Consider the following 17,041-nt stretch of genomic DNA (forward strand, 5'->3'; position numbering starts at 1 on the left):
TGGACAATTTTCAACTTGGCCATGTGATAGAAAAGGAAAAAGCATTTTCAGGAGACAAATGCAAGCCTGCTACAGAGTAATCACTTGCTAGAGACGTTTGCATGAATAAAAGTGAGCCAAGTGCTGATAGTTGAGACAAAGGGAAAAATGCCTCAAAGACATTTCTAAAGTCTTCAAGACAGTGTCTCCCATCACAGGCCTGGAAGCCTAGGAGAATGTAATGGTTTCTGGGGTCAAGCCCAGGGTCTCACTACCCTGTTCCTCCTCTGGGGTGCTGAACCCTACATCTCTACATGCTAGCTCAAGCCTTGGCTCAAAGTACCCTAGATACACCTCAGGCCACCACTTCAGAGGGCACATGTTGTAAGCGTTGGTGGGTTTCACATGATATTAAGCATTCAAGTGTGCAAAATACAAAAGTGAAGAGGGCTTGGCAACTTCCACCTAGATTTCAGAGGCTGTATTGGAAAGCCTAGATACCCAGGCAGTAGCCTGCCACGGGATCAGGGCCCTCACAGTGAGTCTCTACTAGGGCAGTGCCAAGGACAGGTTTGAAGTTGGAGCCCCCACACAGAGTCCCAACTGTGGTACTGCCCAGTGGAGCTGTGGGAACAGGGCCATCACCCTCTAGACCCCACGATGGTACAGTCATCAATAGTTTGCAACCTTAGTGTAAAAAAGCCATAGGCACCAGACTCCAACCTGTGAAAACAACCTCAGGGGGCTGCACCATGCAAAGCCACAGGGGTGGAGCTGCCCAAGGCCTTGGGAGCCCATTGCCTGCACCAGTGGGTCCAGTATACAGGATATAAAGTCAAAGGAGATCATTTTAGAGCTTTAAGATTTAATGTCTGCCCTCTGGATTTCAGAATTACATGGGGCCTGTTACTCCTTTCTTTTGGCTGATGTCTCCTTTTTGGAATGGGAATGTTACCCAATGCGTGTACTATCACTGTCTCTTGGAAGTAAATATCTTTGTTTTGATTTTACAGGTTCATAGGCTGAAAGAACTTGCCTTGAGTCTCAAATGAGACTTTGGACTTTTTGAGTGGATGCTGGAACGAGTAGAGACTCTTGAGGACTGTTGAGAAGGGATGACTGTATTTTGCAATGTAGGAAGAATGTGAGATTTGGGAGGCTAGGGGGCAGATTTATATGGTTTGGATATTTGTCCTCCCCAAACCACATGTTGAAATGTGATCCCCAAAGTTGAAGGCTGGGCCTAGTGGAGGTATTTGAGTCATGGGAGTGGATGCTTCAGGGTGCCCTCTTCACGGTAATGAGTGAGTTCTTGCTGTGTTATTTCATGCAAGAGCTGGTTGTTTAAGGGAGCCTGACACTTACTTTCTTCTTGCTCCTTCTCTTGCCAGGTGATATGATTGCTCTTGCTTCACATTCTGCCATGAGTAAAATCTTCATTAGGCCTCATTAGGAGCTGAGTAGATGCTGGTGCCATGCTTGTACAGCCTGCAGAACTGCGAACAAAATCAACCTAAAGAAAATTATATTTTCTTTGTAAATTACCCAGCCTCAGACAATCCCTTATAGCAACACAAACAGAACAATACACCAAAGTTCTATTTTCTGCTTTTATTATACCAACTTTCTCACTTTTTTTCTTTTTCTTGTGTTTAATATTTTACATGTAAGTGACATCATGTAGTATTTGCCTTTTTGTGTCTGGCTTCCTTCACTTAACATGATGTCCTCCAGGTTTATCCATGTTACAACAAATGAAAAGATTTTAATCCTTTTTTATGGCTGAATAGTATTCCATTGCATATACAAACCTAATTTTCTTTATCCATTCATCCAGTTTGGACAAGTGGGTTGGTTCCATATCTCAACTATTGCAAATAATGGTTTGATTTGTATGGTAATGAAAATACATCTTTAACATACTGATTTCATTTCCTTTGGATTTATACTCTGTAGTGGGATTGCTGGATCGTATGATAGCACTATTTTTAATTTTCTCAGGTACCATCATACTGTTTTCCATTTACAATCTCACTAAACATGTTTAAATGTTCTATATTATCTGGATCCTCACCAAAACTTGTTTTCTGTTGTCTTTTTTATAGCAGCTGTTCTAATTGTAGTGAGGTGGTGTCTCACTGTGGCTTTTATTTGCATTGCCCTAATGATTAGTGTTGAGAATTTTTTTTTAAAATTATACTTTAAGTTCTGGGGTCCACGTGCAGCTCATGCAGGATTGTTACATAGATATACACATGCCATGGTGGTTAGCTGCATTCATCCCCCCATCATCTACATTAAGTATTTCTCCTAATGTTATTCCTGCCCAGTTCCCCCACCCCTGCTACCCCTCTCCTAGCCTCCCCCCATCCGCAACTGGCCCTGGTGTGTGACATTTCCCTCCTTGTGTTCAATTGTTTTCATTGTTCAATACCCACTTATGAAAGAGAACATTTGGTGTTTGGTTTACTACTCTTGTATCAGTTTGCTGAGAATGATAGTTTCTAGCTTCATCCATGTCACTGCAAAGGATGTGAACTAATTCTTTTTTATGGCTGCATAGTATTCCATGGTGTATATGTGCCACATTTCTTTGCCCAGTCTGTCCTTGATGGGCATTTGGGTTGGTTCCAAGTCTTTGCTATTGTAAACAGTGCAGCAATGAACATACATGTGCATGTGTCTTTATAATAGAACAATTTATAATTTTGGGTTTATACTCAGTAATGGGATTGCTGGGTCAAATGGTATTTCTATTTCTAGATCCTCAAGGAATCGCCACACTGTCTTCTACAGTGGTTGAACTAATTTACACTCCCACCAACAGTGTAAAAACATTCCTATTTCTCTACATCCTCTCCAGCGTCTGTTGTCTCCAGACTTTTTAATGATCGCCATTCTAACTGGCATGAGATGGTATCTCAATGTGGTTTTGATTTGCATTTCGCTAATGACCAGTGATGATGAGCTTTTTTTCATATGTTTGTTGGCTGTATAAATGTCTTCTTTTGAGAAGTATTTGTTCATATCCTTCACCCACTCTTTGATGGGGTTGTTTTTTCTTGTAAATTTGTTTAAGGTTTTTATAGATTCTGGATATTAGCCTTTTGTCACATGGGTTGATAGCAAAAAATTTTTTGGCATTCTGTTGGTTGCTGGTTCACACTAACGATAGTTTCTTTTGCTGTGCAGAAGTTCTTAAGTTTAATTGGATCCCATTTGTCCATTTTGGCTTCTATTGCCATTGCTTTTGCTCTTTTAGTCATGAAGTCCTTGCCCAAGCCTAGGTCCTGAATGGTATTGCCTAGGTTTTCTTCTAGGGTTTTTATAGTCTTAAGTCTTACGTTTAAATCTTTAATCCATCTGGAATTAATTTTTGTATAACGTGTAAGGAAGGGGTCCAGTTTTGGCTTTCTGCATATGGCTAGCCTGTTTTCCCAACACCATTTATTAAATAGGGATTCCTTTCCCCATTGCTTGTTTTTGTCAGGTTTGTCAAAGATCAGATGGTTGTAGATGTGTGGCATTACTTCTGAGGCTTCTGTTCTGTTCTACATCTCTGTTTTGGTACCAGTACCATGCTGTTTTGATTACTGTAGCCTTGTAGAATTTTTTAATGTACACATTGGCCTTGTGTATATCTTCTTCTGAGTAAATATCTACAAGGTCTTCTGCTTAGTTTTAAATTTGGTTATTTTTGTTGTTGAGTTGCTTAAATTTCTTATAAATTGTGGATATTAACCCCTGGTAAAGTGTATAGTTTGCAAATATTTTCTCCCATTTGGCAGGCTGTTTCTTCACTCTGTTAATTATTTTATTTGCTGTGCAAAACCGTTTTAGTTTGACCTAATCCCATTCTCCTGTTTTTGCTTTTGTTGCCATGCTTTTGAGGCAGACAACAAAAGCCTCAATTTTCAATTGCCTGCCTCACCCAAAATTTTAAAGCATCTCTCCAGTGTTTTCTATGAGTAGTTTTGTGGTTAGGGTTCTTAACACATTTTGAGTTGATTTTTGTATTTGATGAGAGGTAGAGGTCTAGTTTCATTTTTCTGCATTTGTAGATCCAATTTTCTGAGCACCATTTATTTAAAAAACTGCCTTTGCCCCATGTGAATTCTTGGCAATAGTGACAGAAATCAGTTTAGTACAAATGCATGAATTTATTTCTGGGATCTCTATTCTGTTCCATTTGTCTGTGTGTCTGTTTTTATGCCAGTATCATTTTGCTTTTGTTACTGTATTTCTATAACATATTTTAAATTCAAATAGTATCATGTCTCCAGCATTGTTCTCTTTGCTCAACAGTGCTTTGGCTTTTTAAGGTCTTTTGTAGTTCCACATTAATTTTAGGATTTTTGCTACTATTTCTGTGAAAAGCATAATTTGTATTTTGATAAGGATTGCAGTTATATCTGTAGATGTCTTTGGGCTGAGATGATTTATAAAGAAAGGAGATTTATTTGGCTCACAGTTCTGCAGGCTCTACAGGCATGTCACCAGTATCTTCTTGGCTTCTGGTGAGGGCCTTAGGAAACTTGCAATCATGGTAGAAGGCCTAGGGGAGCTAGCATGTCATATAGTGAGAAAGGAAGCAAAATAAATGCTAGACTCTTTTAAACAACTGGCTTTCATACAAACTAAAAGCCAGAACTCACTCATCATGAAAGGGGTGATGTTAAGTCATTCTTGAGAGATCTACCCCTACGATCAAACACCTCTTACTAGTCCTCACTTGCAATATTAGGGATTGATTTCAACATGAGATTTGGAGGGAATAAGTATACAAGCCATATCAGATAATAGGGAAATTTACAATATTATTTTTTGGAGCCCATAAATATGAAATATATTTATATTTATTTGTGTCTTCTTCAAATCTTTCATCAATGTTTTATAGTTTTCTTCTCCTTGAATAAATTTATTTCTAGGTATTTTATCCATTTTTTTGTAATTATTGTAAATGGTATTATTTTCTCAATTTCTTGCTATTGATTACAGAAATACAACTAATTTGTTATGTTGATTTGTATTCTGTGAATTTATGTGGACATTTTATATATGTTTTAACAGTATTTTGGTGGAATTTTTAGAGTTTTCATATATCACATTATGCCATCTCCCAACAGGAACCATTTGACTTTCCCTTTTCCTATTTGATTTGTCTTTTTCTTGTCAAATTGCTCTGGCTAGGACCTCCAGTACTATGTTGAATAAAAGTGATCAAAGTTGGAATGCTTGCCTTGTTCCACATCATGAAAGAAAAGCTTTTATCTTTTTCCCATTCGCTATGATGTTAGCTGTAGGTTTGTCAATATGGACTCTGGCATTGAGGTATGTTCTTCCTATACCCAAATTTGCTGATAGTTTTTATCACAAAGAGATATTGAATTTTGTCAAACAGTTTTTCTGTGCCTATTGAAGTAATCACACATTTTTCATCTTTCTTTTTGTTAATGTTGTTTATCATATCTATTGATTTTTGTATGTTCAACTGATTTTTCATCCCTAGGATGAATTCCACTTGGTTGTAGTGGATGATCTTTTTAATTTGCTGTTGAATTCTATTTGCTATTATCTTGTTGATAATTTTTACATTTATGTTTATCATGAATATTGGTCTGTAGTTTTCTTTCTTTTTTTTTTTTTTTTTTTTTTTTTTTCCTGTGTCTTTGTCTGGTTTTGGAATCAGAATAATGCTGGCCTCATAAAATGAGTTTGGATTAATTCCTTGTCTTCAGTTTTCTGGAGTAGTTTTAGAAGAATTAATTCTTTAAATGTTAGGTATAATTCAGCAGTGAAATCATCAAGTCCTGGACTGTTTTAGTGGGAAGACTTTTTCTTACTGGTTCAATCTCCTAACGCACTATTGCTCTGCTCAAGGTTTTTTGTTTGTTTGTTTGTTTTCATTATAATTTAATCTTGGCAGGTTGTACATGTTCAATAATTCATCTACTTATTCTATGTCTTCAAATATGTTGGCTTATAGATGTGAATAATAGTCTTTTATCAACCTTTATATTTTTGTGGTATCAGTTGTAATGCCTCCTTTTGCATTTCTAGTTTTTTAAATTTGTATTTTTTTTTTCCTAGTCTGGCTAAAGATATGTCAGTTTTATTATCAGAAAGACACGTCTTCATTTTTTTGATCTTTGAATTCCTTTAAGTCTATATTATTTATCTCTGCTCTGAGCTTTATTATTTCCTTCCATCTATCAATTTTGGGTTTAGTTTGTTCTTGGTTTTCTAGTTCCTTGAGGTGCATAGTTAGGTTGTTGTTTAGAAATATTGTTTTCTTCATTGATATAGGCATTTATTGCTATAAAATTTCATTTTAGAACATGTTTTTCTTTGTCCCATATATCTTGGTATGATATGTTTTCATTCTCATTTGTCTCAAGAAATTTTTTAATTTTTGTTTTAATTTCTTCATTGACTCCTTCATTATCTAGAAACAGGTTATTTAATTTCCATGTCTAAGTAAGATTTCTAAAGTTTTTCTTGTTGCCAATTTCTATGTTTATACCATACTTGACTGCAAATATATTTGATATGACCTTCATTTTTCTAAATTTGTTAAAACTTGTTTTGTGGCCTGACATATGATTGATCCTGAAGAATGTTTCATGTGTAGTTGAGATGAATGTATATTCTGCAGTGGCTAGATGGAAGGTTTTGCAACTATCTGTTAAGTTTATCTGGTCTATGATATAGTGTAAGTCTGAAGTTTCTATTGATTCTCTGTTTAGATTATCTGCTCAGTGTTAAAAGTTGGATTTTAAAGAACCTTAATATGATTGTATTTCCATCTATTTCTTTCTTTAGATATAATATTATTTGCCTTGTATATTTCTGTGCTCCAGTGTTGGGTGCATTTGTATTTACAAATGTTATATTGTTGTTTAAAAGCGTATCTTATTAAATACCAGAGTACCAAAGTGTTCATTATCATAATGGTGGCCTCTAATGCCTTTTCATTTTAATAAAATGACCAAAACATAGCAGTTGATTAAGCAGTTGGACATTTAATTTGTTAATTAATTCATTTATTTAGTACCATGAGAAGTAGGTTGCTTCTTGTGCAAAATGTTACTCAGCTACCAAAGAAAGTTATTTCAGTAAAACACTATGCAAAGGAAAGAAATGTGTTATGACATCAATAGAATTAGAGTGAGGCTATGTGACCAAAAAGAAATAAATGAGCTCATAAGACTTAAAATACCATAACTTAAAGATTCATTGGTGCTGTAAATAGTAGGAAATTATTATTTTTGCTTGTTTTGGGGAACTAACATAATTCATCAGCAAGAAAACGAAGGAGACACCACTACTTTTAGAGATGTCAATGACACATCAGTTGATAGTTCAACTGGGGCAGCTCTATTTCTTTTCTCAACTGAAAAATTACTCTGAAAAATAAATTAAGTTTAAATGTTTTGTAGTGATTGAATCTTTGGAGAAAAGAGTATCAGTGGTGGAAAAGGCGTATAGAACAAAAGAATTATCATTACTTTATTCCTTTTTAAAACTTCATCAGTTTTTGGTGCCTCATATTTAAATTGAAAAGGATATATTGGGAATATGACATAAAATATTAAACATTAAATATATACTTATATGTATATAACAAAATATTAAACATATACTTATATGGTGAACTAAAATCTATCTATCTGAAGATATTCTAAGGAAGTGAATCATATGTTTAGTTTTCTTTTTTATTTATCAAAACTGTTTTCTTATTTATTGAAACTTTAAAAATAGCAAAACGGATTCATTATGAATTTCTCATTATTTCCCTTAATTCATCCACATTCTAATAGAAGTACTAATGTCTTTTAAAGAGCCATAAAATAATCTCATCATAAATATGATTATCTCCCAAATCATGATTTACAGAAATGATATTAACTTAGGTAATAGAATTTTTAAATTTCTATTTTAAGTGATAAAACATAAAGAAAACAGTCCCTAGGTATAATTTGGAAAATAAAGTATGAAGTAAAAATGAAATCACCAATAATATCATACTCAAAGATAAATTATTTAGCACTTGTTTCTTTCCTTATAGTTTCTATATAATGTATTTATGTGCTATGTCGAATACAGAGAAATTTTGTCATCATCAAAATGTCATTTTTCTTCTGTCATTTTCTTACACTTTATCCAGTTGGAAACATTTTACTGTAGCCACTGGATAGAGTGATGACAGTTTGCTCAATCCGAACTAATAGGCAGTCTTTTCCATTTGCAAGCCCAACCCCATTCCAAATTTAAATGCCTTTTCTAATATAGTAAACAAAATTCTGAACTTGATTTGCCACTAATTATTCTACATTCCTTCAAGTCCACTTCTTGGAATCTAATAGCACAGGGGGAGGGGTGTCTTCTCGTTCTACTTCCAAGTAGCTATCTGATCTTAAGCTTCTGGCACTAAGACTAGAGGACAGAGGGGTGGAAAAAAAGAAATATGCCCCATTTGAAATGCTGTCAGTGAACACAAGCTCTATGCTCACTGTAGTCTGTTACCTTAAGACTAAGCTCCTCTCTCTTATCGTTCTCTTGACTTTTCGTGAATACACTGGTAGTCACTTGGGAACCTTCCTTGAGTCCTGAATTTCATTTGCACTTCTTGTTGCTGATGCCCCTTCTCCTTTCTAGGCAACCATAGATGATCTCACGTTGACTTTTCCCTTGTTTGTTAACATATGGTTCATGTGCAACTTGGCATGCATTTACATCTCATGTTCAGAAAAGAGCTAGTTGTGCAGGTCAATTCCAAAATAACAACCCTGTCTTGTCTCTGGACACCCGGCTCCAGCCTCAAAACTTAGGAGCGTTTCTTTGCTTATCTGAACTTTTCAGTATTGTTTTAGGTATAGGTTCTGAAAACTGAAAGAACTAGGCCATCGTTTCAAAGTCTAAACTTTTATTTTCAATTACATATTGAGAATATTTTACTTTCATTTTCTGACATGTAATTTGCCTTTATATTTGTTTAGACTGTGCTCTGAGATAACTTTATTTTTAAATATCAATCAAGCTTTGATTTTGTGATTATTTCTTCTTAAAAAGTCATTGACATACATATAAAAGATAGTCTTCTATTTTACAATGTTTCTTTCTTTCTTAAACATTATTTTTCCTTTTCTTGAGTAAAACCAAGTTCTCTGTTGCCCTTGAAATTTTATTCTTTAACATATTATTTATCTGACTTTAGGAATTAAATGTTAGAATCATTTGATGTTCTACTTGAGGCCTGCTTTTTATCTCTGAGAGGAAATTTTATTTTTTCTCATGTATTCAATTGCTAACCATATATGGAAAATTACCAGACTTATATCTCCATTGCAGAGTTTTCTCTTGACTCATAAAGATGCATTTAATTTTTCTATTTAACACCTGTTTCTGGCTAAGTGTTCTTTCTAAGAATTAGTTGACAATTCCCCACCTTCCCCCAATTTGCCCTTTCTCCAGTGTTTACTATCTCAAAAAATAGCTCAACAAATACCTTGCTCCTAGAGTACGTGAAATTTATATTTGACTTTTTGCTCACTCTTAGTCTCTAGAATTAATCACCCACGCATAAACTACTTCGTCTAAATATCTTGTGAGTTTATTAATTTATTTGCGTTTCTTTTGTCATCCTAATTCCTTTTATTACTTACCTTGGTTATTGCACTATCTCCTAGCCTAGGTGAAGTTATATAGTCATTCTTTCTCTTTCAAGAATTTTTTTTTTTTTTTGATGGAGTCTCACTCTGTTGCCCAGGCTACAGTGCAGTGGTGCGACCTTGGCTTACTGCAACCTCCACTGCCCAGGTTCAAGGGACTTTTCTGCTTCGGCCTCCTGAGTAGCTGGGACTACAGGTGCATGCCACCACGCCCAGCTAATATTTCATATTTTTAGTCTCCAGACTAAAAATATGAAATATTAGCTGGGCGTGGTGGCATGCACCCAGTGGGGTTTCACTGTGTTAACCAGGATGGTCTTGATCTCCTGACCTCATGATCCACTCGTTTCAGCCTCCCAAAGTGCTGGAATTACAGGAATGAGCACCATGCCCAGCTGAGAATATTCTTTACATGACAATTGGGGACTTATAAAAAATCATAGTGATTATTATACTCCTCTGTCTAAAATTCTCCAATTATCCTCTATTTTTATTAAAGCCTTAGATTATTAACATTGCTCATGATGTAGCATTGTCCAATAAGATAAACCATGTTTATATCTTACCCAATTCTTTGTAAGGTACATTCCACCTAGAATGACTCGTATTTTCTTTTGTGTTATTTCCAATTTTAATGCCTTTGCATGTACCACTACCTTATGTAAATCACATACTATTAGCTTCCTTCCCACCCACCCACACACTAGGTTTACATACAGCTGCTCTTTTCCTTATTAGTGCCACACTTGATGTAACTAACTCAGGAAAGACTTATGAACTTCATGCAAGTTTGATTTTTACCATTAATTGTATAAATTTCTTCTATCACTCATTTCTACCGAATTGTTTAATATGACTCTAATGTTGACTGCAAGGGTATGGACAACGTGCATTTTATTCATCACTGCATGTCCAAAGTCTAGGACCTTACTTAACACTGAGAAGATACTCAAATATTTATTAAACAAACCACAGCTTTAACAAAACTATAGTTCATGGCCAATAGTCTAAATGGGCAGAATATTTAAATAAGTGAAAAAAAAAACAGTACTTTGTCCGGTTCCTATAGGCTGATATAGGAAATATAAAAAGCTTCCAGAAGAGTTTTTGGAAGTCTTTCAGATATTATTTTCTATTTTGAGAACTTTACCAGCTGTCAGGCTAGAAGCTCTCAAGCTAGAAAATTCAAGTAACTCTAGTATCCTTTTCTATAAGACAACTCCTCACTTCACATTATCAGATTTCATAGGCTCTTATATGAAATGAGAAGAAGACGAAGAATATAATATTTAACATATGTACCTCTGGGTGGTAGAATCAAAAGCACTTAAAAATTATTCCTTATACTCTTGGTATTTTACATATAACTATGCCCACTTTAAATTTCATAATTATAATATGCATATTTAGATATAAAGTATTAAACAAAAGGCTGTATCAAGCACACCTGTCTACGTGAATTTAATGTTTATTAAATGTGATGGGTACTCTACTGGTTTTAATTTTACCAACATGTTGGTAAAACTGTTTATCTGAAGTTTCTTTTTATTTGTCCTCAATAGAATCCAGGAGAAAACACAAGAAATTTAGAATTTTATTTTTTCATTAATACTGTCATAAATTGGAGAACCAGAAGTTGTTATGCAGACATGTATTAGATTGAAAGTTGAGAGATGTTGGCTGTCATAGGTTATCATTATTGAAAACGCAGAATACATGACTACTCCAATAGTTTTTTTTTTGATATATAGTTCATTAACATTTGTAATAATATTTTAGGCACAAAGACATCATTAAGTTGCAATGCTCCTCAAAATAGAAGGTGAACTAAATTTTCTCCATATTAATGTCTGTCCTCCCTAATCACCAAGAAATTTGTAACTCCTAAAAATTAACAAGTAACTACATTTCAATTATTTCTGTGAGCTTTGCAACTTAAATATATCTACAATAAAGAAGAAAGCAGGACTTGTATAAACCATTCTCTACTTTCTTAAGTGAAATCTTTCCTTGCCACATAGCAATTATGAACAAAGATGAATACGAGAAAGCAAATACATTGTTCCTATTTTTAAATAAAATCATAATTAAGAATGACAATTGTCATAATCATGTGGTTTTGTCACTCTCTAGTAACACTTTTTGAAATATTCTGATTTGGTTGTTTTAAAGATAATACCTCTTATCACCATTATCAGCCATGAGACTTTTATAGGACGGATGATATCTCTTATTTACAATGGTGAAAACTGATTGGTAAAATAGCCAATCTATCTCATGTTTCAAATATATACATATATATTTTTAATGCATGTAAACATGTTTATAATAGCCTTGAATAATGTTTTATATTTCTTTGATGTCAGTTGTAATAGCTCCTTTTATTTTTACTTCTCTGAGCTTATTTGGATTTTCACTCTTCTTTTCTTAATCATGCGAATGGTCTATCAATTTTATTTATCTTTTCAAAGAACCAACTTTTTGTTTATCTTTTTTTTTGTTTCAATTTCTTTTAGTTCTGCTCTGATCTTGGTTATTTCTTTTATTTTACTGATTTGGGGTTTGGTTTGTTCTTGTTTCTCTAGTTCCTATGCCTTAGATTGTCAATTTGTTTTCTTTCAGACTTTTTGATGTAGGCATTTAGGGCTAGGAACTTTCCTCTTAGCACCGCCTTTGTTGTATCCCAGAGGTTTTGATAGCTTGTGTCACTGTTATGGTTCACTTCAAAGAATTTAAATTTTCACCTTGGTTTCATTGTTGACCCAATGATCATTCAGGAGCAGTTAATTTAATTTCCATGGTTTTGTAGGTTCCTTTTGTAGTTGTTTTCCAATTTTGATACAGGCATGTATGGAAAATAAACACATCATGGAGAATGGGGGAATCCATCCTCTCTAGCATTTATCCTTTGAATTACAAATAATCTAATCATGTACTTTAAATTATTTAAAAATATCCAGTTAAGTTATTATTGACTATAGTCACCCTATTGTGTTATTAAATAGTAGGTCTTATTCGTTGTTTCTAATTTTTTTACCCATTAACCAACCCTAGTTCCTCTCCAATTCCTCACTGCCCTTCCCAGCCTCTTGTAACCATTCTTCTAGTTACTATGTCGATGAGGTCAATTCATTTGATTTTTAGATCCCAAAATTAAGTGATAACATGTGACATATGTCTTTCTGTAACTGACTTATTTCACTTAATGTAATGATCTCCAGTTCCATCCATGTTGTTCCATAGCACTGGATTTCATTTTGGGGGGACTAGAGTTCTTGATTTAGGAATGCAGCAACACAAGAGTACACCAATCCACTTTTTGTAATCTCCTAAGTTGTAGATTTAGTTGTGCACACAGACCTAAGTCTTTTTGCTCATGGTGGACAATTTGTAAATTTCTGGAAATGCTGGGAACATACTGTCAATCCCTTTCTCACTGATGATGAACCAGGAAACGTGTAGTTCTGGAGATTTCTGATGATTATCTTTGGCTATTCGGGGTAACCACCAATAGGATAAGGCAAAATTGATGGGGAAAATGAAGACGGGATAGAAACAACCAGGGTTTTTGGTAATATCACTTAACTACAAGATTGTACTTGTCTTAAGCCTTATCTCAGGACATGTATTTACATGGACATATAATTTACCATCTTTGTTAGACAGTTCAAATAAACTAATCTTTTATTTGCATCTAATGCAATTCAACTGATAAAAAACTGAAGTCATTTCTTCAATTTTGGCAAATAGTTATTTTATCTGATTAAAATACGAATGTATTGCTCCCCTGAAAAATAAAATAGGTAGTATGAACACATGTAAACAGGAATACTAGCAGATTGCCTCAGGCATAGTTTATATAAGTTTAGCAGTATTGTTGGGGACACCAAATATTCATCAATTGAAAAGCTACCAAATAGTGAACCTTGTTAGAAATTTGATTAAAAACAAGATGGAGAAGAGTGTGTTCAAAGAGGCAGCACTGCAAAGTGAAGATATATGTCACAAGATACATGAAGCTCTTGTTATAAAACAGATTTATGTGTCCAAAGCAATAACATCCAGCAAAACCATTTAGGAAATCAGCAACAAGATGAAACAAATGGACTGCTGAACTTCGAGGTGCAGGGAACTTTTTCTCATTCACCTGGAATTAGAATGAGCTGCAAGATAAATCATCTAAGATCTAGAGCTCTTTGTAGTGAAGAGATAAACATAAGGTTAACAGTTCTATCTAAACTCATTTCTCATCACAAGGCTCAAATAAATCCCAGTGTCTGTTGTATGTCAAAGTCACATTGCAATAAGGAAAGCATCTGACTTTACTCTCAGGATTCTTTGTCATCTCATCAAAAATGGGTTACTAACAAGGCAGTTATCGATAGCATTTATGAAATAGATTCTTAATATGCACAGTATCCTTATATATTTTTGCATAAATTAATATAGATAGATACATTTAGTACTAAACAGAATGAGTAGATTTTCTTCATAATTATTAATTGCAGCAACTGGTTAAAAATTTATTGCAAATTATTAAAAAAATTTAATTGATGATGATGCTTTAGAGATAATAAAAAGATAACAAAGAGGTACATTATATGAAAAAGAAAAACTTCGTAAGAATTGGCCCACTGAGAAATGTATTTGAAGTTGAAGAGATCAAAAAAATCAACTTTTTCCTTTGTGGGTCTTCCTTGACCACTATGGATGGCTAAATTTTTTCCTGATTTTAACTTGCTCTCTTCCATAAATCACTCTTGAAAAAGTCATGAGAAGAAAGTGGACAAAGGCACATAAACATAAATGTGAGTTGTGCTAAGTAGTGATGGAAAAAAATCAAAACCCCCCTAGTTCCCTATAATTTTAGTTGTCTTAAGTAAATAGAGACGCTGCATTTGTGACATTTCAGTTCTTTACTGCACTACATTTCCCAACATGTTGAGTGTATATTCACATTAATCAGCAGATATTACATAATTTTGAAAATGTAATTTGAAAAATGTCAATTCCTAGAATCATCCCTATATTGTTAATAAATAAAAGTACTCATATAATTTTACATGGAATAGACAATTTGGGGAATGAGACATTATGAGACAGCAAAATTAATCATGTAACACTTTTACTCAGGTTCTATTAGGGAGTCCATACTATGTGCCAGAAAAAGCTATAGGAAAGTATTCATTGATATAACAAACAAGTATTTAATTTTTATTATGCACCAAGTACTATTCTAGATGATGGGGATGAAACACTAATTAATATGTGGTTGTTGACTCGAAACGCTTACTGTCTAATAGAATGAGACACACCTAAAGTGAAATAGGAACCAAGATAGATGGTCCCAAGAATGCTTTACTGACAATAAAATTTTCTTTGGAAAGGTGCCTCTAAACTGAGTCTTAAAAGTTAGAAAAGTCAAATAGTCAAATAGGTATTGCCAACAGTATGGAGTTGGATGAGAGTCAGAGGTGTGGAAAGGTCATTCTAAGAGGAACAAGTACCAGGAGAAGCCACATCTAGTTAAAAGCCAGGAACATACTATGTATGTGTTCAGGTGATATTGGCAGTGTTTCTCACAGAGCTGGGAAATAATAATTCAGCGGCATACCTGTATCTTAGTGACAGCTCTGCCTTAGATTGGGAGATCATGAATTTTAATTAATTATTTCTGCCATTGAGTTATTGGTTTGTAGGGTGGTAGCTGTTGACATACAAATGCAAGAAATAATTGAGAGAACATGAAATGTGAAAATCGATGAGAGTCAAATGGAAATCAACAGTCAGAAACAGTGTTGAACCAGGTGCCAGAGAAAGAAAGAAGTTTCAAGAGGAAGAGAGTGATAAAGTGTGAAATGCTGTCAATAAGTCACATAAAATAGGCCAAAAAAAAAAAAAAAAAAACATTTGATTATTAGGAAATCACTAAAGTGGTACCTGAGTGTAGTATATTGAAGAGTACACGGAAGACAGATAAATGGAGCAATTGAGAAAATTCCTGTCTTGAAACTTCAATTTGACAGAAAAGAGAAATATAAATTGGTAGGTAGAGCCAAGGTAGAATTCTTTTTCTTTTTTTTTTTCTTTTGCTTGCTCTTCCCCTCTTCATTCTTAACTGGAAAAGAATGAAGTACTGACAGGCAGCTGTGACAATGAAAAGAGAAAAGAATTTTAAAAGATTTGAAATCAGAAGACATGGAATAGTATGTGGGCTCTGCCTAGTTAGCTGCCCACCTTGCACAAATCAGTAACTATTTGAGTTTCAGTGTTTGCTTCAGCAAATAGGAATGTATATGTCCTACCTTACTCATATGAATATTTAGATGAGTCTATATGATAACATATATGAAAGCAGGTTATAGATCAAATTCATGATTGGCTTTCACTCAAATTAGACCTCTGTAAGATAAAAGTAAATAATAGATACATTGATTATCAGACTAAAAGAAAAACACATAAAGTAACTAATTTGGAGAGTGAATGTTAACTTGTTTAGCTGTAATTTGTAAATTCACCAAAGTGTAATTTTTGATCCATTTCCTATTTTAAATACGTTTATATTTCATAGAGTAGGGTGCATATAAGTACTAGAAATTCAAATTCATCTTTCACTTGCTAGGTATGATAGAAGAATGTTCCATGAAATTAATTCTCTATTTTGGCAAAGACTAAAACTGCAAATAAGCACAATGCAAATTTAATCTATTCCGTTTATAGTCTCACTGTCACTTCAAGGTCCTTTTGGGATGCCATATGGGCTGGTTTATTGCTTAGATGAAGTTTAAAAATAAAAACAAATAATTTTGGGGATTTCTACAGAGTCAAATTAAGTTGGATGCAATGTCAAAAAAACAGTACACATATCGTGACTTCACAGAGAAATAAGGATTTATTGTATTTCAGGAAATAAATTCCCAAATTATATTTTACTGGATATACAAAAATGCTTGCTTGCATCTACTGTATTTCAAATCTGCCACATTAATTTAAAGAGTCATGCTTTTTAACACAGCAAATACAATTTAAAATGTATTTATATCCCAATGGGTCTGTGTGTTTTCCAATATGCTAGCAGATCTTATTTATCCAATTGAATCTTTACTAACAAATTTAGCCAAACTACTTTTCTCTTTCCTAAAGTAAAATTCTGAGATGGAGAACAAAGTGATTATTGATAGAACTAATGTTCCACTTCTTTAATAGTGAGATGTTTAAGACAAGTCAGCTAAATGCTTTAAAGTAAATATTAAATTTGTGCACAGAAAAAGAAATGGTTGGCCACCAACTGATGTGGAATAATGGTTAAAAATGTTTGCTCATCCCAATGTCTTTAAAAAGCCAAGGAACAAACACAAATCAAGAAGTCATATAAAGAAAATTTTATTAAA

The sequence above is a fragment of the Sapajus apella genome, unplaced genomic scaffold (genome assembly GCF_009761245.1).
Source record: "Sapajus apella isolate SASKATOON/1434 unplaced genomic scaffold, GSC_monkey_1.0 scaffold41, whole genome shotgun sequence".
NCBI lineage: Eukaryota > Metazoa > Chordata > Mammalia > Primates > Cebidae > Sapajus > Sapajus apella.